This window comes from Lissotriton helveticus, chromosome 10, assembly GCF_964261635.1.
Source record: "Lissotriton helveticus chromosome 10, aLisHel1.1, whole genome shotgun sequence".
NCBI lineage: Eukaryota > Metazoa > Chordata > Amphibia > Caudata > Salamandridae > Lissotriton > Lissotriton helveticus.
Genome location: NC_136071.1, coordinates 959179355 through 959205228, shown reverse-complemented (window position 1 = coordinate 959205228; position 25874 = coordinate 959179355). Strand labels below are relative to the sequence as shown.

General features: G+C 44.4%; 1 protein-coding gene across 9 annotated transcripts in view; it reads right to left on the bottom strand.

Annotated features, from left to right (window-relative positions):
* The window catches only part of LOC144784678 (metalloreductase STEAP4-like), a 445141-nt gene that overhangs the window by 315684 nt on the left and 103583 nt on the right, over nt 1–25874 (bottom strand). The window contains exon 1 of one of the 9 annotated variants that reach the window (XM_078663625.1): nt 6717–6738. The exons of the other annotated variants lie outside the window; for them this stretch is intronic. The gene's annotated coding sequence lies outside the window, so the exon portion shown is untranslated. Of the gene's footprint in view, nt 1–6716; nt 6739–25874 lie in introns of those variants that run through there. 9 annotated transcript variants of the gene reach the window in all.

Here is a 25874-nt window from a genome sequence, read left to right as displayed (position 1 = left end):
GTAGAAAATAATGCTGTGTGGTTTTCTCCTACTCTAGTAGTAAACACTAGTACCCCAGTAATGCTTGATGTTACTCACATGTCCTTATTGGACAGTATTGACCAAACCATTGAGTCCGTACTTCAACAGCTCAGGACTCCACTATCCACGCAGAGAGATAGGGACACATCTCGGGTTAACAGTGAAGTGGAGCTCTCTCCTGCTGTGGAGTTGGAACAGTCCGGGGTACAGGGCGGGGATTTTAACCCTAATTCTTTGGTGCATGTGGGGTGTAAAATGGATTCGGTACCGAAACTAAAAAGGAAAAGATTAAGAAAATCTAAAAATGTTAAAAGGGCTAAAACTGATTCTATACTGCCCATGAGGGAAGAAAATACAAGTACTTCTGTGTTACTAGCTTCTGGTAATGATGATGATCCGGAAGTTCTGGTAACATCTTCCATCCCCTCGGTACCCCTACCTCCTGAACCATTCATCTTTGGGGGAGTTCCCACTAACAACATAGAAATCTAGGTATGGGTACTGAGGCTCAGACTGGGAGGGGAGATGGTACAATAGCATCACAGGGGCCTGTCGCTGGACCATCTCATTTTTTAATGACCTCATTGACCGCAGCCGCAACTACTGCGACAGTCATCCCTGGGGAAAATACTAACAATGGCCCTATACCAGAGCGCCAAATAGTACCCGTACCAACAGCTAGGGTAGTGCCACTGATACCTGCTCCTAGGAGGTCGAAGCAACTAACTTCGGAAACTTTACCCAGACAGGAGAGACCCTCGAATGGGATGGATAATGGCTCTAAAAGACCAGACGGCATTAAATCCAGGCATAAGGCTGTTCATCTACCCCCAGAGGCGGTGGGTTACACTGTAATTCTGGTGGGGGCACCTGAATTGGCAAGTGGCGTAACGGAACCCTATGAATCCTTACGCAATAAAGTACTTAGTTGGCTAAACATTCATAGACCCCTACCACCGCACTTAAAAGGAGAGGTCCTTATGGTTAGAAGGGTCCCGTGGGTCGGGTATACCGCTAAAAAAAGAGCAGGGGACTGTATCATTGTTAGCTTTAGGAACCCCCAGGTAGTCACACATATCTGTAATTGGCTCGGTAACCAAGGTAATACTACTATTGAGCTGGTTCCCCTCTCCTATTTCTACCCTAATGTTCCAATCCATACCGCGAGGAGGGATGAAGGTTGGACACTGGTGGGCTTTGCTGTGGATGGGACAAAATACAGCCCGAGGCATAACATCTTCCCTGCCCATGTTAACTATGTACACCCAAACAGACATACCTGCCTTGACGAGGTGGATTGACTCTGCAGGGGTGTTCCCTCGCAATCCAATGGAAAAAGTGAGAATGAACCCTCGGGACAGGAGGAGGTAACAACTGTACGGGAGAGCCAAAATAATAGAGTCCTAGAACCCTTCCAAGGGAGTATTCCAAAGCCATTAACTGATGGAGGCGTCGTAGCCATTTTACCCCAGAGTCAACCCAATAGCTCGCCTACATCTCCAACCCCGTGTTTTCCTAACATCACTCCTATTTTGCAGCCCACTGTGGAATTCCCTGCTCATCGTCACGCATTTCGTTCAGCGGACAATGTATCAGAAACTCCATTGGGACCATCCGGAGGACAGGAACCGAAAACTCATATTGAGGTTCTGAAGTTCTTGTCCTGGAATGTAGCGGGCATTGCAAATAAAATCCACACAGAGGATTGGGATCTCCTAGTGGAAGAGAGTGATATTTGTCTCTTTCAGGAGACTTGGGCAAGGGATTCCCTGAGTAGAACGGGCTATGCAGTCCTCGAAATCCCGGCCATTTGGAGTGGAAGGGGGAGGCATTCGGGGGGTTTGGCGGTTTGGGTGGCTACGCATATTGGGTGTTCCATGGAGAGTATTCCCACGTCCTCCCGGGACATCCAGTGCGTGCTTCTTAGATGGCCTAATGCTGTAAATCTGGCAATTGTCAATGTATATTCCCGCCCTGTCAGTGTGGCCTCGGAATCACCTACCCTTGATGACCTTTCGTCCTTCCTGGGCCAACTTCCTAGTGATTATAAAATAGTAATGGGAGGTGACTTTAATTGTCATTTTGAACCTCTGGATGGTCTAAAAGATGGCGCTATCACTTCTGAAGATGACTATTGGGGTGTTCCACCTTGCCAATCCCCCCATCCAAAGACCTGGTCCCCCCTTGCGGTACAAATCATGTCCCTCACACTGAACTGCGCGGTGAGGGCTTGCAACGGACGAACACCGTCCGACAGTCCCTCTCTGTGTACTTTTAATAGGAGGGACCATGAATCAAGATTGGATTATATTTTTGTCGATATTTCCTTATGGCCCAAGGTCCAAGACTTTAGGATTGTGCCTAGAACAGACAGTGACCATAACGCACTGTTACTAGTAATGAAACACCCCGCTCCCCCAGGCGAGCCACCTCTTTCCAACCAAGGTGGCGACCCTGGGAACTTGGTTCTTACCTCCAACAGACGTAGGGTTAAATGGGGGAATATAATTAGTGCTGAAGATAACATAAGAAGGATCTTTGAAGTAGCTCTCCCCAAATTTGAAGAAATGGAGGATCTAATCAACTTGCCCAGGCAAGCGGATTTCAACGAGCAACTGGGCCAAATCCATGATAATTTGGTGGGAGCTCTAGGCGAGGTTTTCTATCCCGTGGTACCCTCGCGACGTAAAAAGACCAGAACTCCTACCGGGTATAATTCTTCATGCAAAAAGGCCAAAACAGAGCTCATTGCCTCAATAAAAGTAGGCAAAGACAGGGGTAGGGTAGCTGAACTTAGGCGGGAGTATAAGGCGGCCCTGGCACTAGCAAGGTCAGAGTGGGACTGGAACCACTGGCAGGAGCTTTCTCTAGCACTCGAATCCAGGGACATGAAAAAATTCTGGTCCTTGGTTAATTTTGGCACAGGAGAGCCCAAAGTTGCAGTAGACCCAATATTGCATCTTCTGTGTGGGAAGAGCATTTCGGCAAACTTTACCAAGAGATTGAACAACCCACAATTGACGATATTGCCCCTGGAGATTTATCAACTACTGTAACTGCTATGGAATTTACCCTAGGGGAGGTGGTGGGTGCAATGGAGAGATTGGCAAGGGGGAAGGCCCCTGGACTGGATAGATTGCCCGGCGATCTATTCAGATACCATTCGGAGATCTGGGGACCATATTTTTCAATCCTTTTCAATGCCATCTTGGGAGGGATGAAGATCCCCTGTACTTGGCTGGGGGCGGAGATAGTGCCCATTTTTAAAAAGGGTTCCCCTCTGCTCCCAGCCAACTACAGGCCGATCAGTCTAATAGATGTCCCCCAAAAACTCTTCTCCCGTCTTCTCCTGGATCATCTCATGGACTGGATGGAGGCTAATGAAATCTTGAGCCCACTGCAGCTGGCTTCAGGAAAAACACGTCCACCATGGACCAGATCTTCCGCCTCGTCCTCCTGTATTGGAAAACGGTGAGGATAGAGGGGGGGAGACTGTACATGGTGTTCGTGGACCTGAGGTCAGCCTTTGATATGGTCCCACGCAAAAAACTATGGGAGGTCTTGAAAAAGCTTGGTGTTCCCACACAAATATTATATGCCATAACTAGGCTCCATGATAATAACTACGCACAGGTTAGGTGTGGGCGGGATGGAGCGTTGTCCTCTAGGTTTCCTGTACGCAGAGGGGTGAGGCAGGGTTGCGTCCTGGCGCCAACCCTGTTCTGCCTCTTTGTCAACAATATCATATCCCACCTGGACAACGTTAAGGATAATGATGCCCCCTTTTTGGCAGGCAGGAGGGTGCCAGCTGTTATGTTTGCTGACGACACCCTCCTGCTTTCCAAATCTCCGATGGGGATACAAAGGATCCTGGATGGATTTGGTCTTTTCTGTATACAGCATGGTCTAGAGATCAATACAGAGAAGACCAAGTTTATGATCTTCAACCCATCCCCAAAGAATAGACCAAATCCCACCCTGGGCGAAGCCAGTCTGGAAAGGGTTACAACTTTTCAATACCTGGGGGTCACATTGCAAGAGAATCTCTCTTGGGACCCCCAAATATTAAAATCCCGGTTGAAGTTGTCCCAACTCTCAGGTGCCATTTTAAAGGTTGTGAACACCTCCACCTTTAAACCCATAAGCCCGGCATTAGAACTCTATAAAACTCAAGCCAAAGCAGCTGCATCTTATGGCAGCGAACTTTGGGGGTACAAAGCGGGGCGTGAACTGGCTAAGGTGGAAAATAATTTTTTAAGACGCCTTTTGGCACTTCCTCGTAGCACACCTTCAGTCCCCCTAAGATTAGATGTGGGATTACCTTCCATTGCCATAGAACTGGAGTCAAAGCCACTAAGATTCTGGCATAGGCTTTGGACCACTAGCGAGCTCGTTCACTACAGGCGTGATCTCACCCATGCAATGTGCTTGAACAAGCGCGATAGAATCCCATGGCTGGCCTTTGTCAAAAAGGAATTATATCGGTTGAAACTCAAGGAATTATGGGAGGACCCAGAGCAGGGGTGTCAATCCATTTCTCGCAAAAACCTGGTGCAAGTCCATAAGGAATCTAGTTTGGCTCTCCTTCTGTCGGCCACCACCAACGGCACCCTGACCGACCGATTTTTGGAATTCAAGAATTCCTATGATTTCGAAGACTTTATGGACATAATATCCCCCACCCTAGCGAGGAAATTGTTTATACGGTGGAGGTTGGGCACTCTGCCCTTAAAAACCTTCACCTGTAACTGGCTTAAGGGGGGGGATAAATGCTGTCCTGGATGTCAAATGTATGATGATGAGGAAATTAATCTCTTTTTCTTCTGCCCTGCCTACAGCAGACCCAGAAAATACTGGCTGGTGCCTTTATGCAGGAATTTGGGATCTAGGTCTTACCTGTCTGTATATAGAATTCTAAAAACAAGCACCTTGCCCCATATTGTATTCGCTGTGGCTAAGTTTATTATGGCTTTGTGGCTGACAAGAAAAAAATTGCTACCCACCTAAATGTATAACGGCTGATGTTTCTCCCACTCATTCATAATCAACCATTTTAATACTGAATTATTTTCTTTTTTTTTTAAATGTTATGCAACTGAGTTTCCAATGTCATTTTTATCTTTGGTATACTTTTAAAGCTCATTTATCACTGCATCTTAAATTGGAAAGTACCTTTTAAACGTGGTTGTATAAATGTATTTTGTGTGAATCTTTTATGGTCTTAACAACCGAAATAAAGAAATTTTGGATTGGATTGGTATAACAGTGCCTCCATGGGTTGGGTTCCTGTCACTATTGTATGAAACTCTAATAGTATATACTCTCACTGTATAACAGTGCCTACACGGATTGGGTTCCTGTCACTATTGTATGAAACCCTCATAGTATATACTCTCATTGTATAACAGGGCCTCCGGGGGTTGTTCTCCTGTCATTGTTGTATGAAACCCTCATCGTTCTCTAACAATGCCTCCAGGGGTTGGGTTCCTATTACTTCTAGGTGTACGCTAAGGACATACTCCCTGGTAGACTCTATGTGCGATGCACTCGATGAAGTACTCAACTTTAGTATATTGACACCCTCCTAAAATGGTCGCCAGCTGCATCTTTTCTCACACGCTGCTTTTGTAAAACAGCATTCACCAAATAATGTTTAAAGGGCTTCTTTGAACCTACTACACCTCATCCAGCACGAGGCACAGATTCTACATCTAACACTCTTTTCAACCATGCACCTGAAAAGAAAGCAGGAACCAGATGAAAATCGGAGAACTGTGTGGCCTCATCAGGAATGTGAAACTCTATAGAAATGTTGCAATACAATACACAAGCAATACTATCCGCTAAAATTAGCACCCTTTTAGACCTACAACTCCAGAAAGGCAGGCAGTATAGAAGGTGTTAAAGATACTGAAGACAGCTCACGAGATCAGAAAATGGAATAAAAGTTAAAAGGGTAAGGTAAATTCAAAGAGGAATAGCCATTGAGTCTAGCAAAACAACATAATGCAGAAATCAATAAAACGATTGAAATGTTTGAAAGCACTAGATTATCCAAGCGCACCGATCAGTTAAGCAGTGGGTAAACACTTTTGTCTTTTCTGAGCATAAACACTAGCTGTGTCACTTCTGTTCTTCAAATCATAAGGCCGACTGTGTCACTTCTACAATTGCAAAGCATAACAATAGCTATATCATTTAGTTGGTAATTATGTTGCCTCAATACTTTTAAAAATGAAAACTAGTAATGACATCTGACCTTTTAAAGACTAGCTACTTCAAGCGTGCCCGTTCAAAGCATCAGGCCACTTCTACAATTTGAAAGCATCACAATAGCTATATTACTTCTGTGGGTGGTTATGTTGCTACTATAGTTTTAAATCATATGGATAGCTATGCCACTGGTGCTCTTCCAAAGTATAATGTCAGAGTCGGCTTGGGACAGAAAATAGGCTAGGGCAGCAAAATTAAATGCCTCCCATTAGTAAATTAGATAACTTAAAAAGTGGCCCATGTTTGCAAACTGGGCAGTTTTGAACTTGTGTAGGCCCTCTGCGTAGGTGTTTTTCAAGGTCTGCATGGATTACAGCTTGCTGCCGGCAATGTTTGTTTTATTATCAGGGAAACGGACGGTAGAAAACGGCCTAACTATAAAACAGGCCTTTAACTAACCCCAAAACATCCCAAACACTGACCTGTAGACTCAGCCCGTTGACGACTGTCTGTAGGCCAGTCCGACCCTGCATAAGAGGAGAGGCTAGCTATGCCACGTCTACCCTTCAGAGACTCCTGAAGACCTTCCTCTCAAGTCCAGTCTAACTCCACCGCTGCACGCGGGCCAGCACTGCACACCTCGGTGGGGCAGCTACTTGCTCGCCTGCTCCATCCTGAGGCCTCCTTTAGGAGGATGTGTTCCAACTTTAATGTTTGCAGAAACTCGTTGTTCATGTTTGATCAACTCTGGTAGAGAGGCATCCACGCACTATTTCTCCTGTTTGGACTTTACTATTTCATAAATAAATAGTAAAGTCCAAACAGGAGAAAAAGAAAACCGTGCTCTATTTATAAGATGTTCTTAATAATGCAATACTTAACAAGTACCCACCCTGTTTCTGCAAGGCGCGAACAAAAGGTCATATTCTCTCTTACATCTGTGGCTTCCATTTACCAGCTGATAATTGGCTGGCTATTTTATAAACTAAAGTATGAATATGTTAACAAAGCCCTGCACGCTGTAGTTCACAGGTTAAATATGCAGCTCTAACAACTAAAGACTGTGTTGAATCACAGGCAGCGATATTCCATTCGGCTTCACGTAGCTGCAGCTTTGAAGTGGGCAAAGGTCACTAAAGGGTAATGTTTTAAAAGGGAAGTTTGTCTTTCACCGTTGGTTTGTGCTTTTCAACAGGTCTGTTTGTCAAACTCTTTTCAAGGATGTTTGGGGATACAGTTGACAAGAAACGACTCCCCTGCATGCCTGGCCATGATTTAAAGACCGGAAGCCACAGTGGACCCGTGCTCCTGAGCACGCCAGGCCGAGCTGTGCTGCGCCGGGAGTTGCCTGATCCCCTACATAGATTTCACGTTGATAAATAGTCCTCAGCTTTGGGATTCATTAGCCTGTGATGGAATTATCGCACAGCTACTCGAATGCAAGTTGTTATTGAGGCGCTTTGTGACGCATCTGGTGCTTGAGTGAAGGTTATTTTAAATGACAGGGGAGTGAGGGAGTGCTGCGCCATTGTTTCAAGCATTTACATTAATGATCTCTGCAGAACATTGGCAAACAACCTGCACTTGATTAATTCAGAACTGGATTCCAATCAAATATATTTTTACCTATTTAGGATAAGGATGCCTTATTAGGTGTGTTTAAATTTTTATGGTATAATAATGTGCTCCACTACTGTAAGCGCAGTTTCACAAACGCAAACAATGCTTGAATTGCATAAGGTAGCAGACTGAAAAAAGAAAATAAATCTGCAAACAAGAATTCAACAGGTTAGAAGCAGAATGCATTGTGTGGATATTTAAATACCAATGAGAGGCAGAAACCGTCAGTGGCAGACCACTCTAGGTTTACATTGCTTGACTACCTTTAAGTTCCTAAGGGCGGCACAGCTTCATGCCCTATTAAGACAGTTTTACTTATACAGAGGTGTTTGACACTTGAATATCCACGTCTGAGTCACAAAGGACTTTCTAAGAGCAAGCATGTCTTACTCCTGCAAACTACTCCCAGGAAATGCTAGGTAAATCAAGCCTGGGCATTTAGGTGTAACTCGCACCAACATCTCGAGTGAGGCACTCTCACTGAACAAACTTTGTGACTAACTCAAGCCTACATTTGGAATAAGACACACCTACTTTAAAACAACTTTGTAAACAAACCTTCATATTTAGGTGTCACTCGCCCCAAAGTTTATAATAAGAAACACCTATGTAGCGAATGCATTTTTTTTTTTAATTGAGACTGGATTTTTAGGTGTGACATACTCTTAGATCTGGCGTAAGACACAACTATCAAAGTAACACAAGAAGTGAGTGAAGAGGTAATGCTCAAAAGAGCAGAAGAGGTGGATACGTCCTCCTCAAGTTATATTGTCAAAAACAAAGGGATCCACCCTTATGGGAAAGTATAGAAGTGTTCCTCCAGACTATGTGTGTCTCCTACAATGGTGGAAAGTACCATGTTCCACGGAGCCACGGCGAGGCAGTGTCCTGGTGAGGAGGTAACCTTGATATTTGTGTGACTATAGGTACCCCTTTCCTCCCGTTTTGAAGGCTCATAGGTCATTATCTGGACGATATACGAAACCCATTCAGCAATATACCTACTGGGGTATAGTATACTGTGCATGTTAAATTTATGTGCACCACATAGTTAGGATTATATGTAAATACACAGTTGTTTTGATTTGAGTGTAGAAGGGATCTCTTCTAGGTACTGATGAGAAACCAGGGGAGGGCATTGAAACATGTCGACACAAGAGACACTGCTCATTAGGCCATAGTATCTCCATCTCATTCCCCCCTTTTTAACGATACCAGCTCAAAGGAACATTAACATTTATTTTTTCCACGGAGCCAGGTAGTTTTTTAATTTTTCACCATTCACAATTCACTCACTTCTGACCCTTCCACTCACACTCCTACACCACACATAGTATTGTTTTTCATAACCAGTGCTCCCACGTAGTCGTAGGTCGCAGCACGCCCCGTCCGGCAGCGGGCGGGAAGACCCAGATGATGAATCATGCCACCAAGGGTCCTTTTGGTGGGTGAGAGGTATTTAAACAAAGCTGTGTGCTTTCCACCATTGTAGGAGACACACATAGTCTGGAGGAACACTTCTATACTTTCTGATAAGGGTGGATCCCTTTGTTTTTTGACAATAAAACACAACTACTCACAGAAAAAGCTTTGTGAATGGGTCCTCAACTCTTTTGCTATTTGTTCACTTGTTCCGGTATAGCGTGATTCATTGGTGGCATCACTATGTTCCCCTTTGGCAGGGAAGCTGGTGATGATCTTCTGAGTGATGACCCTCCTTGGGTAGAACAGAGGGGCCAGCATTCATCTAGAGTATTTCATAAAAGAACGACATCCCTTGCCATGTTGCAACCGCTACTAAAGAGGATACCCAATGGCCAGATAAGTGGCTTATATTTCAGCATCTCTCTATGAGAAAATGGCAACTGAAGTTCATACTGTCGATGGATTCACTTGTGAAGCAATCCTAAGAATTGCAAAGTAGCATTCTTTCAGAACTCTCCATCATGCCTTGATTTTTACCGGTTTCTCTGTATTGTACTCTCTGGATCCTCTTTCACCTTCTTGCCTTCAGACGATAATTTCCTTTGACTTGTTTAGAGGCTAGGATCATAAGGGAGTGTGACATCTGAACATATGTTTAACTTCAGCTTTGCATCAATAATATCATTTAGATATCTAAGAAGATAGCAACAAATGACTTTTCGCCACCCAACAACTCCCCCCTCTTAATGCATTTTCACACTGCTGCCGTTGGAGGAAAATAATCTGGTTTCCTGCCTCCTCCATCATTTCTCTCTTTAGTTCCAAAACATAAAGTGATATTACTGATGCTGGGCACCATACACCTTCTCCAGGATCACTTGATTACAACAATAGGAACACATCTTGGTTTCTGCAGTTGTCAAACCTCCTCCCCATACCTCATGCCATCATCACAGCAAAGTTCTTTACTTCCCAGAAGGTGAGGGCATCATTACAGGAGAAAAGGTAGAAATGGGAAAAAGACTGAGTACCCACCATGCACTGTCTTCTCTCCTTTAAATCCAAAAGTAACACAGAGGAGTACAACAGTAAATCAACTGGTTCTATTAAATTACTGCGTGACCTTCTGCTCCTCCAAACATTCCTTGAATGAGACGTGAGTGAGGGGCCTGCTTTACAACTGATGGCACCCAATGTCAAAGTCTTTTTGGCACCACCCCAGGACTTCCTTCTTCATGGATTCTCTCATTACCACCACCACAATTGTGCTACTCATCTCTCCATAGCCCCTCTCTCACATGTATTTAATTTGTTTTATAGTTGTACTGATACCAGTGTCCTTTACCACCTTTATATCACAAATACATTATACAGAGACAATGAATCATTGTGTCTGAATCAGTCTATAGGAAATGTTACATAAGACAATGAGGAATATGAGGTGTAGGAATCACATGCCATCCATACTTGCAGGGGGTACATTTTCAGGATGTTTGGTCAGGAGAACCACAAACTCATGATGTAAAATGTACCACAGTGGTTGGGGGTTGGTGTTTCAAATGATAATATGTTTCTTCTCAAAATAACACTATTTAGTGACATTAGAATAATGAAAGGCTGGGGAAAAAACTTAACGTGCTAACCTATGCCATGCACTTTGCAAGCGACTATTTGATGACGGTTCATAGGTCACTGTCCTATATTACGATTGTAACTTATTAACTGCAAGTAATAAAGTGACATCCATGACAGAAGCAGTAAATCACTGAGCTGTCTACATAAAATGCAGTTCTGTGACCTGCATGGTACTTGTTCTTTGTAGAAGGCGTATGAACCCTCTGCACTAGTTTAGGATCAATCAATCCATCAATCAATCATTTGTAAGGTGCACTACATACCCATGAGGGTCTCAAGGCGCGGGAGGGGCCGCTACTGACCAAACAGCCAGGTCTTGAGTATCCTCCTGAAGGGCAGCAGGTCTTGGGTCTGTCGTAGGCTCAGTTGGAGGGTGTTCCATGTCTTGGCTGCGAGGTGGGAGAAGGATCTCCCACCGGTGGTTGTTCTTCGGATGTGCGGGACGGTGGCGAGTAAGAGGTTGGCGGAGCGTAGCTGGCGGTTGGGGATGTAGAAGGAGAGCCGTCCGTTGAGGTAGGCTGGGCCAGTCTTGTGGAGTGCCTTGTGTGCGTGGGTGCGAAGCTTGAAGAATATCCTCTTGTTGACGGGGAGCCAGTGCAGGTTTCCCAGGTGGGGGGTGATGTGGCCGTGGCATGGTAGGTCAAGGATCAGTCGTGCTGAGGTGTTTTGGATGCGTTGTAGTCATTTGATGAGCTTGGTCAGGCCTCCCACGTAGAGGGCGTTTCCGTAGTCGAGTCTGCTGCTGACGAGGGCCTGGATGACTGTCTTTCTTGTATCTGTCGGGATCTATCTGCAGATCTTGCGGAGCATGCGGAGGGTGTTGAAGTAGGAGGAGGAGAAGGTGTTGACTTCCTTGGTCATTGAGAGCGTTGAGCCGAGGATGATTCCCAGGTTGCATGCGTAGTCGGTGGGTGTCGGGGCTGCCCCCAGTGCCGTCGGCCACCAGGAGTCATCCCAGGCTGAAGAGTTGGAGGCGAGGATGTGGACCTCCGTTTTGTCCGAGTTCAGCTTCAGACAGCTGGTCTTCCAGTCGGTGACGGCCTTCGTTCCTTCGTGGAGGTTGGCCTTGGCTGTGATGGGGTCCTTGGTGAGGGAGAGGATCAGCTGAGTGTCGTCGGCATAGGAGATTATGTTGAGGTTGTGCTGTCGGGCTACGTGTGCGAGCGGGGCCATGTAAATGTTGAACAGCGTTGGGCTGAGGGAGGATCCCTGGTGTATGCCGCAGATGATCTCGGAGGCTTTGGAACGGAATGGGGTGAGGCGGACGCTCTGGGTTCTGCCGGAGAAGAAGAAGGTGGTGCAATCCAGAGCCTTGTCTCGGATCCCTGCAGCGTGGAGGCGTGCGCGTAGTGGGCGGTGGCAGACAGTGTCGAAGGCGGCAGGGAGGTCTAGGAGGATGAGTGCTGCAGTCTCGCCGTTGTCCAGCATGGTCCTGATGTCGTTGGTGGCGGCGATGAGGGCAGTCTCGGTTCTGTGGTTGCTGTGGAACCCTGACTGGGAAGGGTCCAGGATTCTGTTTTCTTTGAGGTATCGGCTTAGCTGTCTGTTCACGGTTTTCTCAATGACCTTGGCCAGGAAGGGGAGCAGAGAGATGGTCCGGAAGTTCTTGAGGTCTCTTGGGTCTGCCTTAGGTTTTTTGAGTAGGGCGTTGATCTCGGCGTGTTTCCAGATCTCTGGGAAGGTCGCGGTCTCGAGGGAGAGATTGATGACATTGCGCAGGTGGGGTGAGACGGTGCTGCTTGCTCTGTTGAAGACGTGGTGCGGGAATGGGTCCGACGGAGAGCTAGAGTGGATTGAGCGCATGGTCTTGATGGTGTCATCAATACTCACGCTGGCCCAGGCTAGCAGGGGGTCGTGGTCGATGGTGTGCGGACGGTCTGTTGTGTTGCTGTCTGTTGGGATGTAAGGAAGGGTTGCTCATCAAGGTGGTCTCTAATTAATAGACATGTAAATTGAAATTTATGATTTGTACTTTGTTTGTAATTGATTTTATATAAATTGCGAGAATTAAGTTTTATTTGTTTTTCTATTTTTTATTATGAATTTCAGAATTGTTTGTGTCTCCTGAAGAAGGCGTTTTTCCAACGCCGAAACGCGCGTCGACTTATTAATTGCCACTCTTTGAAGATTAATTACATGTTTTTAAGTTGTACTTTTGTTTATTTGTTGTCTTATATTACAATGGTTTCTATTTTTATTGTGTAATTATTAATATGTATTTTGTTTTTATGAATTATGATTGTAATTTGAATGTACATTAAAATACCAAATAGGTTTTTAACAGTGTATATTTGTATGTCCACCTTTCTTGCAACCTTTATTCCTATTTTATTGTTATTATTGCCTAGGATTGTTATATACAAGCTGTCTGTTGGGGCTCCCTGGGTGTTGAAGCTGTCGTAGATGTCTGCTATCTTGCGGTGGAAGAAGGTGGGGAGGGAGTCGCACAGGGCTTGCGACGGCGGGATGTCTTTGGTGTTGGAGCTGGGTTTGGAGCATTCCTTCACGATGTTGAAGAGCTCCTTGCTATTGTGTACATTGTTGTCGAGGCGGTCTTTGAAGGAGGTCCTCTTGGCCGCCCTGATGAGGTGGTGGTGGTTGCGGAAGGCGTCCTTAATGCTGTGTGGCTGTCCGGAGTTTGTTCAATGTGCAATTTCTTCTCTAGTTTCCGGCAGGATGAATCACAACTGCCACTAGACAAAACTCCTTCTCCCTCCAGCAGGAACATTACCACCACCATTATCTTCACATTTTTATTTATTGTTACCTGAAAACTGCTGGACAGACAAGGAACTCTGTAGCAAGTGCTTTCAAACCCATAAGTTATTTCTAACAAAATGCCCCCCCCCACCTGAGCTCAGAGCTCAGACTGTGTTTTGGTGATTTACTACAGAATGAGGGAGTAAGCAAGCTATTCTTCAAAGGAGGGAAAGCTGAATAACATGGGTTCAGGGCAGCAAGGCCTGCAGTTTCATCAACTCTACCTTTTCTTTGGCCAGATGTAGGAGGTGCTACACGATCTAGCTGGCCAACAGTAAAAACATAAATGTGAGAAATTGAGTTGTTGCCTGACTGGAGTTTGAGCCCTGGTTATGCAAAAGTCGCAGTCCCTTGCAGAGTGAACCACAAAAAGTTGCTAAATTACCCTGTGCTTAACCCTGGGCAAGTCGGCACAAACATCTGTCAGGCTTAACTTAGAAGCAATGTGTAAAGTATTTATGCAGCACAGAAACAGTAATAAAGGGAAAACACCACATAAAAAATCCCAATACAATTTAGAAAAGTAGAATAAATTCTAAGAAATTATTTAGCATCAAAACAACAAAATTCTACTAAGTAGAACTGGAGTTATGAATTTTAGTAAAAACTAGCGTCTAAAAGATCACGTTGCCAACTGCAGACATCTAGTCCGAAAATATGGCTGACCATGATGAAGCACGGTTCGGATGCACAAAACGGATTGGACCCGGTCAGCACTTACCTTTAGAATTAGAAGAAATTCTAAGAAAAAGTGTCTGGTCTGAGAAGGTAGTGTTCAGTGGGGCAAGGCTACAGTACGCTTTTGAGGAGGGAGCATTATCATCGGATAGTCGGGTTGAGCGAAGCCACAATGAAGACTTCTGCATTCATACTTAGTCCCTAAAATGGACGAAAATCTCCAGAGGGACGAGACAGAGGACTGTAGCTGAAAACAGTTCAGGGCCACTGAAAAGGATTTGCTGGTGCAGAGAAGATGTAGCAGGAGAAGCTGCAACGTCAATCCAACCGGCGATGCATCTCAAGTGGATAGGTGAGAAGGTTGGTCCTAGTCTCCTTCAGGTTCTCAAAGCACTTTTGTGCAAAAAAAAATATTTTAGCTATCTGGGCCCATATAGAACCACTTTCAATTGTCAAGGATTGAAGGGGCTGCACTTGGAGGGTCAGGACTCACTCAAGTTTGACCCAGAAGCAGGTTCAAGATAGAGGAAGACTTTTGTGTCCCAGAGGTTCTGAACAGGAGGCCAGCAAACTAGCCCTTGTGAGTCATCCTGCTAGTACTGTAACACATGAATATCTAGTCCTTTTACCCAGCTAGAAGACAGCAGATGATGGCAGAACCGCAGGGCAACAGGGCAGCAATCCAGCAGGACAGCAGCCCATCAGAGCAGCAGTTCAGCAAAGTGGCAATCTTCCCAGCATCACAGCAGTCCTTTTTCCTGACATTGTATCCATGGGCCCAGAATTATACTGAAGAGTTGGTGTCTGAGGTCCCCTTTATATACCCTGGTGCCCACCTTCTGGAAGGTGGGACAAGTTTCTAGACAGTAGCTTTGAAGTGCATGGAATTTCCTGACTCCCCTGCTCTGGCTCTAATATGGCTACAGTGACAATGGGATTGGTGTTAGGTCCTTTGTGTGAGGGCAGATCACTCCTTATTCAGTTGCAAGAGGGGCTGTACTCAGCTCCACTCCCCTCATCCTGCCAGGAGATGGCACATCAAGGCACACATAATCCCTCTATTGTGTAACTGTCTGGAGGACGTCACAAAGTCTAACTGTAGTTACACCTGGTCATGTGACTCAAGAGAGGCTGCAGGCACAAAAGGCTAAGGGCAGAAAAATGCCAGCTTTCTAAAAGTCACAATTATAAAATTGTACTCAAAAACGTGAATTTACCATTAAATAGGGTTTTTTATTAAAATTCCAAAGACATCAAACATGACACAGCTACCTCCTCCTCAATGGAAATTTCAGCTTATTAAATTTAATAAGGAATCCCTGATGTTATCCTAAGGGAGGGTAGCCCTCACAGTAGTGAAACATGAATTTAGCCATCTGTTTTACTACTCGGACATGTAAAACTTAAAAGTAATCCCCAACCTTTTTAATTACATAGTACCCTGCCCTATGGGCTACCAAGGTCCTACCTAAGGGATGATATATATAATACAGGGGGAGTTTAAGGCTTGGCAAGGAGTTTTAATTGCTAAATAAGCATGGCAGATTAGAAATGCATTCAGGTTGCAGTGGCAGACCTGGGACATGTTTTAAGGTGTTACTTAAGTGGGTGGCACAATAAGTGCTGCAGGCCCACTGGTAGCATTTAATTTACAGGCCCTGGGTACATGATATACCACTCTACAAGGGGCTCAGCAGTAAATTACAAGTGCCAATTGGGTATAATCCACTTGAACCATGTTTTAGGGGAGAAATAAGCAAAGAGGATTGAGGCAAAGAAACCGCACCTGTTACTACAAATGGCTAAAGAATTTGGCGATGGTGCATAAAAACCAGAAATTGCACCCCTCTACACTTTCTATTGGGAGGGATCCCAAAAACAACAGAGGAAAAAAGGTATCAGCACCCATCAAATTACAATATATCTCTAAGTGTACATAGGATCAAATTGTCCATAGCAACTTGTGAAGAATGGCAGGTTCTGAGTGTTCTTTATAAATAAAGTAGAATTCTTTATTGAAAAAGATGCAATCATTAAAATCCAATGTTCACAGAATCACTCATATCATTTAGCCAACACGTTTCATCTCCGAAGAGACTTCTTCAGGGCTCTAAATTGAAGCGATATATTGTATCCAAGTTTACAATGTATAAGGATTTAAATAAAAGTAAGACGTTGATATTATGTTGAAAGTATTGATCTCAAAAACGATGACGGTTAGAGTAACATCATCGGTTAACGGCAGGGTGGCCAGTAATCGTGGTCTGAGCTCATGTTGTGGAGAAGGTTCCATGTTTTAAGGGAGTAAAACACAAGCACATTAGCACTAGTTAGCAGTGGTAAGGTGCATAAAGTCCTAGGGCCAACACAATCAAATTCAGAAAACAGTGAAGGGTATGTGGAAAATGTTTAGGGGTTACCCTGCAGAGAGGGCCAGGTCCAACATAAAACATGGGCATTTGTCTAGAGTAGCAGACTCAGACAACTGCTTTGGCAAAAAGCTGTACAAAAGGGGGTGGTGATGGACGGAGCATCAGAACCAATCAAACACTCACACCCAGTCAAAAGATCTGGGTTTGATCCATCACCGTTCTTTAGCCCACTCTGCCACCCCAGTTCAGACATGGCTATATGCAAATCAGTCTGACCCTGTGCCTCATGGGAATAGTCCAGCCCGAACTGCCAAGCCATGCCTTCCCTGGACTGGAAACAAGCTTCCGAGGACCGGTTTCTGGCATTCCAGCCGTCTTCAGCCCGGCTTGCTTGAATCCAGTGGCAAAGTGAGCAAGGGACTCACGTCTGAGCATACCCTGCTACACTTATGGCGGCCAAAGCGGTACTAAAGGGGGTGGTGATGGACAGAGCATCAGAACCAATCAAACACTCACACCCAGTCAAAAGATCTGGGTTTGATCCATCACCGTTCTTTAGCCCACTCTGCCACCCCAGTTCAGACATGGCTATATGCAAATCAGTCTGACCCTGTGCCTCATGGGAACAGTCCAGCCCGAACTGCCAAGCCATGCCTTCCCTGGACCGGAAACAAGCTTCTGAGGACCGGTTTCTGGCATTCCAGCCGTCTTCAGCCCGGCTTGCTTGAATCCAGTGGCAAAGTGAGCAAGGGACTCACGTCTGAGCATACCCTGCCACACTTATGGCGGCCAAAGCGGTACAAAAGGGGGTGGTGATGGACGGAGCATCAGAACCAATCAAACACTCACACCCAGTCAAAAGATCTGGGTTTGATCCATCACCGTTCTTTAGCCCACTCTGCCACCCCAGTTCAGACATGGCTATATGCAAATCAGTCTGACCCTGTGCCTCATGGGAACAGTCGAGCACGAACTGCCAAGCCATGCCTTCCCTGGACCGGAAACAAGCTTCCGAGGACCGGTTTCTGGCATTACAGCCGTCTTCAGCCCGGCTTGCTTGAATCCAGTGGCAAAGTAAGCAAGGGACTCACGTCTGAGCATACCCTGCCACACTTATGGCGGCCAAAGCGGTACAAAAGGGGGTGGTGATGGACGGAGCATCAGAACCAATCAAACACTCACACCCAGTCAAAAGATCTGGGTTTGATCCATCACCGTTTTTTAGCCCACTCTGCCACCCCAGTTCAGACATGGCTATATGCAAATCAGTCTGACCCTGTGCCTCATGGGAACAGTCCAGCCCGAACTGCCAAGCCATGCCTTCCCTGGACCGGAAACAAGCTTCCGAGGACCGGTTTCTGGCATTCCAGCAGTCTTCAGCCCGGCTTGCTTGAATCCAGTGGCAAAGTGAGCAAGGGACTCACGTCTGAGCATACCCTGCCACACTTATGGCGGCCAAAGCGGAACAAAAGGGGGTGGTGATGGACAGAGCATCAGAACCCATCAAACACTCACACCCAGTCAAAAGATCTGGGTTTGATCCATCACCGTTCTTTAGCCCACTCTGCCACCCAGGCAAAAAGATGCACCTTTCAATTTACGCGTGAGAAATGTCTATCCATTTTTTTAAACATCTCGAAGGGATGCTCTAATTGAGCTACTATCCTGTTGAGAATGGACTGTGTGAATGCTTTATCTGCTGGTAAGTGCTCACCTGTCTATATTGTAAAATTTTCAAAAGAGGACTGTGCAAGTTATTTATATTGTCAACTTATTCAGCAAATGCTCTTGTACCATCTGCCAATAAATGTATTGCCTTCTAGAAAAACAGTGAGTGGAGCTTGTGGGCACAAACATCAGTATTATCTGAAAAATGTGTTAATAAGTTATTGATCAAAGAAGAAATTATTGTTATAGGTCTAGATTTGACTATTACCCTTAAGAGTAAAGTCTGGCAGTCTAACTATAGAATCTCAATGTGACTCACTTCTTAATTCACTATTCCAATATATCCAGGTAATCGTGGAGTATTTGCAATATTGATACCATATTGTACCTGTGCTTTGAAGCACCGTTCAGGTTGTGTGGTTGTGTGAAGGACAGTGATGTCTAGCATAACACACTGCCTATTGGAATATAAATTGTGCATGTTGACTCTGGAGACAAAGATGACCCATCCTATTTCCTCCTACATTGCTCTATATTTCAAGGAGCAAAGAAGTGCAGGATACACTGAATTATGGGAGCAGAAGATCTGCCAGACAATGAATGAGAAGCTTTCCTATTTTGACAAAGCTCTGTTCTTTCGAATTAACCATCTGGACCTTGGGTTATCTAAAATGTTGACACAATACATTCAGTAAACATTAAAAACCAAATAAATATGGACCGATGCTGGGGTTGGAATTATCCAAATTAGTAATTGTAACCGATCGCTGCAAAATAGTTTTTAGTTTTTATTCTGAGTTCTTCTTTAATATACGGGCACTTAGGTTCTTTTTCTGGTGTGATATATCTTTATTGATATCAGTCAAGCCATTCCATGATCGCGGACGGGGGCCAATACAGCTGCATTTGCTTCTGGGAGGCTTGGGTAGTGTCTCCAGGCAATGCACTCCTTCTAAGTAGGTGTTACCTGACTGGGTGGTCTAATAGTGTGGGAGGCGCCTGTGCATTTTTGATAGTTGAAGGTGTCGGGAACTTTTACTATGGAGACTCGCGAGACAAGCATTTACACAGTAAGGAGGAGACTGTGGGTTATTGATGACGGCTATGGGGCACTATGGCTGTTGGTTTTTTATGAATATGGGCCACGTCTGTCCAGGGACACAGGCGCAGTAGTAACATACGTGCCTTTGGAATCGTTTATGCTATTTTATATTTGAGGCTCTCATTGGATTATACATTGATCTGGTTAATACTTGGGTATTAACATTGATGGTGCATATACTGGGACAATATGCCTGTCATACGTGTTACCTAAACTCGTTGGAGATATGATTTTGTGGGATGAAGAGAAATATCATACTCTCTCGTTGTTCATCCTGACACGTGCTAAAATGAATGGGGGCATGAACATTGATTGTGTTTGTCCTGGGACCATATGCCTATCATACTTGTTACCTAATCTTGCTGGAGATATGATTCTGTGGAATAAAGAGAGTTACCTTACTCTCTTTTTGTTCATTCTGAACGTGCTAAGATCAATGGGGGCTTTCACATTAATTGTGCTTGTACTGGGACCATCTGCCTATAATACCTGTCACCTAATCTCGCTGGAGATAGGACTCTGTGGGATAAAGAAGGTTTCCTCACTCTACCATTGTTCATTCTGACATGGGTTCTTTATATACACTAGGTTTACACCTGCAGGCCTAATATGCCTGTGAGAACTCACTAGCGTATGGGTGGTTGGGATCTCTGCCAAAGCTCAATATTATGGGTGTGTTGGTGAAACACTTCAATTTTGAGCACATGGTGCCGCTGACTCGGCAGTGTGAATTGTCCATGATACATGTGTTTTTAAAGTGTTTTTAATCTGTATATATTAATGTGTTTTTACGCTAAATGTGTTATGTCAATGACTGTAATATATAAATGTATATATCTGTCTAATGTGTAACCTCTCCAAGGAGATATTTGTGTTTTTTTGGTTTGAGTCCAGTGCCGTATTTGGAACGTATTTAAGTTTGAAAATATGTGTGCCTTATTTTGACTTTGGTCTTTTTGTATGTCAGTTTTAGCCATGAGGAAGTTCTCCTAGTGGGAACGAAACGCGTTGGCTGAGCATTGTTTACAACTGAACTTTAGAAAAACCAATTTCAAATAAAGGCTTTTTTTGATACTACATTAATTGTTTTGGTGATTAATAAAATGTATAGATGCATCAAACAGAGTATGTTATGGACGATGTGTGTCCTCAATCGAGTTTAGTGTTGCTCGGATATGAATTTACCTTAAATAAATGAATAGGTAAGAGGGATTTGGCAAAGCAGGAACAAGTTGGTTTAATTAAACGCTGCAGCTGGGAGAGCCTGAATAGAGTCCGTCTGCTCAGAATCACTCGAAGGACTGAGGTTTTGACTGCCAATTTATACAGTTCATGAGTTATAATAAAATAATTATCTACATTCCCCAAAATATTTTGGTTGTAAATCAATAATCATGGACATTTGATATGGACACAGATTGCTCTCTTCCTCGGGGACAGCTAGCATGGGCCAGTGTGTATTTGTCCAGATGTCCGGCATGCAGAGCGCGTGATCACCACGTGTGGTGTAAATGTTGGGTTCTGATTGGTTGAGTGTGCCTATCTACATGTGGTACCTACCTTTGTGGTATTTCTGGGGAATGCAAGCCTTTGGCCAAATGGGTTTTATTGGAGCCAATTATCCAACGTCTTTGGGGTGCAACTTTCTATCTTTGGAATCAACTTGGGTTGTACTGGGTGGGTGTTTGTCTTTGAGGTAAGTGGGCCCCACCTGTGACCTTTATTTGATATGCATGGGCTTGGGTTGCAGGACCTGCCTGACCATGTATCTCTGATTCAGGGTTGATGGAGAGGTCACCTTGGGTGAATTTGACAGCAATGATGTGAGTTTATTGGAACTCCAAAAAATAATATGGCAACCATTGGTATTATTTTTATCAACATTATCACCATCATGCACACAGTTGTCATTTTGTACAATCATATCGTTTGTACTGACATTATGAGACTATGTTTGCTCTGGTCTGAATGTTCGTTGACATTGTTATTTGCAACAACAATATTACCATTTGAGCATGGATCACGGAATACATTGGTATCAGTGTTGCTGGTTTTGGCACTATGTGCGGGCACAAGTTACGATATACATTGACATTGCATTTGATGAAGCGCAAAATCCATTTTTCATTGTAGGGGTGCATTATAATCACATATGTAGGCTGCATCTGCATATAATCTTTTGTCGTGTTAGGACCTTGTAACGTGATAACAAGAATGTGATGTGTTTAGGCCAAAATGTGGAATACGTGAAGAAATAACTTGGAAAATGAATGTAACTAGCAGAAAACATTAACTGAAATACTCGTATTGCCCAACTGACAAACATTTCACTATTGAATGTGCTTTTTAATCATGTCATTATATATGTAGGGGAAATTAATAACTGTATATGACTCAATTTCTATATTTCTTCGTAAAGTTCATGTTACTTTTCTCTTAAGTTAGCTGCATTTTGTAGGCCTGAAATACATTTTCCCTGGAAGTTCTCGCATTAGAATTAATAATTGAATTTCATGTGTACGTTAGGTTCTTTCTCACGCTTATGTTGCAAGTTGAAAAAGCATCCTTGTTAGCTAGAATATTGCCTTTGTTGTCTGAGTTAAGCAAGTAGAGAAGGGCATACATTGCACATCGATATTGATATGGAGAACTGTTGTACTTTCCCACCGGAGAGAGCCTGGGAATCAAGGTAATTTTGCTGCAGCTCGGGAGCATCGGTGTCCAGTGGAAAATTACCTATGAGGACATGGCCTGCCCGGATGGCACGATCCCAAGAGGATCTTGGGAAGTCACCCATAATATTGATGTATAGTAACTAGGGAAAGAGCCCCACTTCTTCTCTGCCTCGAGAGAGAGAGAGAGAGAGAGAGAAAGCATCTTAGAATGAGCTCTGTCTTTGTAGCTTCATGCTGCTTGATCCAACTGATCAAGGGAGACTTCTAAGTAAGACTCTATATGCTGACACCTTAGCCGATCATGCCCAGCAATAAGCTTAACTAAGGATGTCATGCTAGTGTTAGTGTAGGGATAGATTGTAATTTATTTCAATGACATCTTCGATGCAAGGGAACTTGGACTCTTGTGCTCTGCTCTTTCGTATCCTGATTCGTGAATTAATTTTCTTGTGGATGTTGCACTGCCTTCATTTCATTTGTAGGTTTGGCTTTGTATTAGTCCCAATGTATTTCTACAGCCTCACCTTGAGATGTCTGTACGGTCAGTTATTTTTGGCTTTGTAATAAATCAGCTAACTCCATTTAGTAGTCTGTGATTCTTAAGGGTCCTATCGATATTGAAATAACTGACCCACTAATGTCTTCTCTCCAACCCATGCTCTCATGCTGAGAAAAAGTACAATTGACTCAATGTTCTAGAGCAGATCTCGAATGTGGAGATCCATTTCCATCGGTTGGTAGCAGAGTAGGATGGTTCTCACATGAAGCGGGGGGAAAATCCAGAAAATTTATAAAAGAGACCTAGAACCCTAGAGCATCGAAATAGAGCCCAATGATCGAGAGCAGAGAGCGACGGACTTTGGCATACATCAACAGGTCTGGCGGAGTTTGTGTGAGAGTCGAGAGAACGTGGTTTCGGGCTGGACGTGGTCCAATGATTGAGATTTGAGTTTCAGGTCCCAAAGTGGCCTAAGATCCTGGGATATGTTAAATTGTGTAGAAGACATTAAGTTATTGTGATTGTCTGACCACAGATTTAAGTTGTCATTAGACATCATTGACAGTTCCACCTAAGATAGGGAACTTTGTATGAATGGAACGTATGGTAATCGTGTGGTAAACCTTGTGTACAGGGGTGGACTATACCAATTAGGGTAACCAGCGCAGGTCGATAGTTGTCCTGTGTGAATGTTCTTGGATGACTGAATTCTATCGATCTTGTAGAAGGCAGACAATTATGGAGTTTATGATTTTTTTTATTTCTTTTTTTTAGACTCATCTCATATGACCGCCGTAGCAATAGCACCCATTCGACCTGTACCACCACTGATGCACATTAGCTTGGTGGTTCCACTCTCAACAAAAGGTAAGTGTACTTTGAAAGGGCAGACATCTTGATCAGATTAACTCGCCCATAGAGAGACAATGGGATATTCTGCCATCTTCTTAGTAGAACAACGACCTCCTTTGAAACTCTATCTAGATTAATTTTTGGGATTTGGGCGGGATCTTGAGTTATTGTGACTCCTAAATATCTAAGCTCTTTAGTAAAGATCCCCTCCTGATCCTTGATGTTCCAGGCCATAATCACAGCTTTCTCACTATTTATCTCATAGCCTGATAGAGTTTCAAACCTTTGAGCTTCAGCCACAAGCTCTGGGAGCGTGATATTAACATTAGATGATAAAAGAATCAAATCATCCACGTACAGTGCTACGGAGTTTATGATTGTGTGAGTGAACGTGGAAGGAGAAATTGAGAAGAAGGGTGAACCGCTGCGAGGAGAAAAGGTGATGTCAAAGTGTGACGCACTAGGATAGGTTGATTGGTGTAACGCTGTGCTGGGATTGGTTGGGACTCATCAAAAAGTTGTGACTAAGGAAAATCCTGTCACTTGAGAGGAAAACTTTGATCTAATCATGTGATGTTTTAGGGTATTGTGGGATTTGTTCAGGGGAGATCAGGGAGTTGTTACTTGAGTGGGTGTCTCCAGCACATTATATGGCGACAAAAGTAGGACTCCATACTATAATGTGGATTCAAATTTGGGATAAAATCACGCTGATAGAAATGGGGGTCTCTAGTTGGTAATGGTTTCCACCTTTGTCCAAATAGGGACACTTGCTTCTAGTCAGGGTAAGGGGCTACACATCTAAAATAACCCCTGCTCACCCCCTTGGCATCTTGGCATGAGCAGACAGGCTTATCTCGGAGGTAGTGTGCAAAGCATTTGTGAACACATACAGTAATACAGTGAAAACACTACAAATGGACACCACATCAGTTTAGAAAAATAAGTAATCTTTACTAGACTTAACACAAGACCAAACGACAAAAATTCCCAATACTGTAATCTAAAACAAGACTTTAAAATGGTAGAGATAGCTTAGTTCAATGTAGATTGTAAATGCAACACTTTACTCTCAAAGTACCTTGGATGCGTTACGCAAAACAAATAAAAGGGTTGCAGAGAAGGTGATGCGTTGGTTCCTTGGTTCGTAGGAGGTGATATGTCGGTTCCTTACTGCAGCGCAGGGGAGGTGATGAGTCGGTTTCTTACTGCGTTCCATTTACGATGTGGCAAAATGGCGTATTTGATGTGATGCGACAACGTGGATGCGATGCATGCACGCCAAACGACCATGCGGCGAAATTATGAACTTTGGAGCCATGACTGGCCCTGCAACACGCTTCTCTCGTGATGCGAGGGTGACCTCAGAGGCGGTGGCACGCTTCTCCAGTGATGCAACACGTTTTGTCTGCGATGCAACGGTGAAGAGCTGTGGCGGCGGTGCGCTTCTTAGGCGATGCGACAGCAACTGCTGCAGCGGCGACATGCTTCTCCTCGTTTAGAAGCTCTTCCAGCTCCCAGCAACATGCAGTCTCTCAGAGGGCCCAAACAACAGCAGGCACCTCACTGTAGGTAGAATTCCCAGCAAGGGAATTCGGGGGGAGCTGGATGTGAAGTCGTTGTGTCCCTGAGACTTCAGAACAGGAGGTAAGCTCATTCACAAGCCCTTGGTGATCTTCCTCAAGATAGTAAACACAAAGTTCCTTTTCTCCTTTCCTTGGCAATAAAGTAACCACTGCAGGCCAACCCCAAATAGCAACAGCACAGGGGCAGTAATCTTCCTTCAGCTTCTCCGGTTCTTCACCTTGGCAAAGGGTATGTCTTGATTCCCAGAAGGGATCTAAAGTTCTGGGGTCTGGGCCCCAATATTTATGCTGCCAAATCCTTTGTCCTCTGAAGGCAGAGGGTATCTATACCTAGTCAAAACCAGTTCTGTCCTCCTAGGTGCAGCTTCCTGGCAGGAGGTGGAGACAGCATTGTTTGAGAGAAGACCTGGCCCAGGTAGCTGAAAGGAAATCTCCTCCCTCTACTCTCTATTCTATGAGGGCTCAGGTCACTGAAAGGAAATCTCCAACCCTTACTCTCTATTCTATGAGGGCTCAGGGCAGTAAAAGGAAATCTCCTCCCCCTACTCTCTATTCAATGCAGGTCCTATTCAGCCCAGCCCAGACCCATCAGATTGCTGGAGCCAAGGCCCTCTCCAGCCCGCTGTCACTCACAACCCAGACATGGAATACACAAACCTAGCATAGACAACTGGATGGTTAGGCAAGAAAATACTTCCTTTCTAAAAGTGGTATTTTCAAACATAGAATGTAAAAATCACCCTCACTAAAAGATATATTTTAACATTC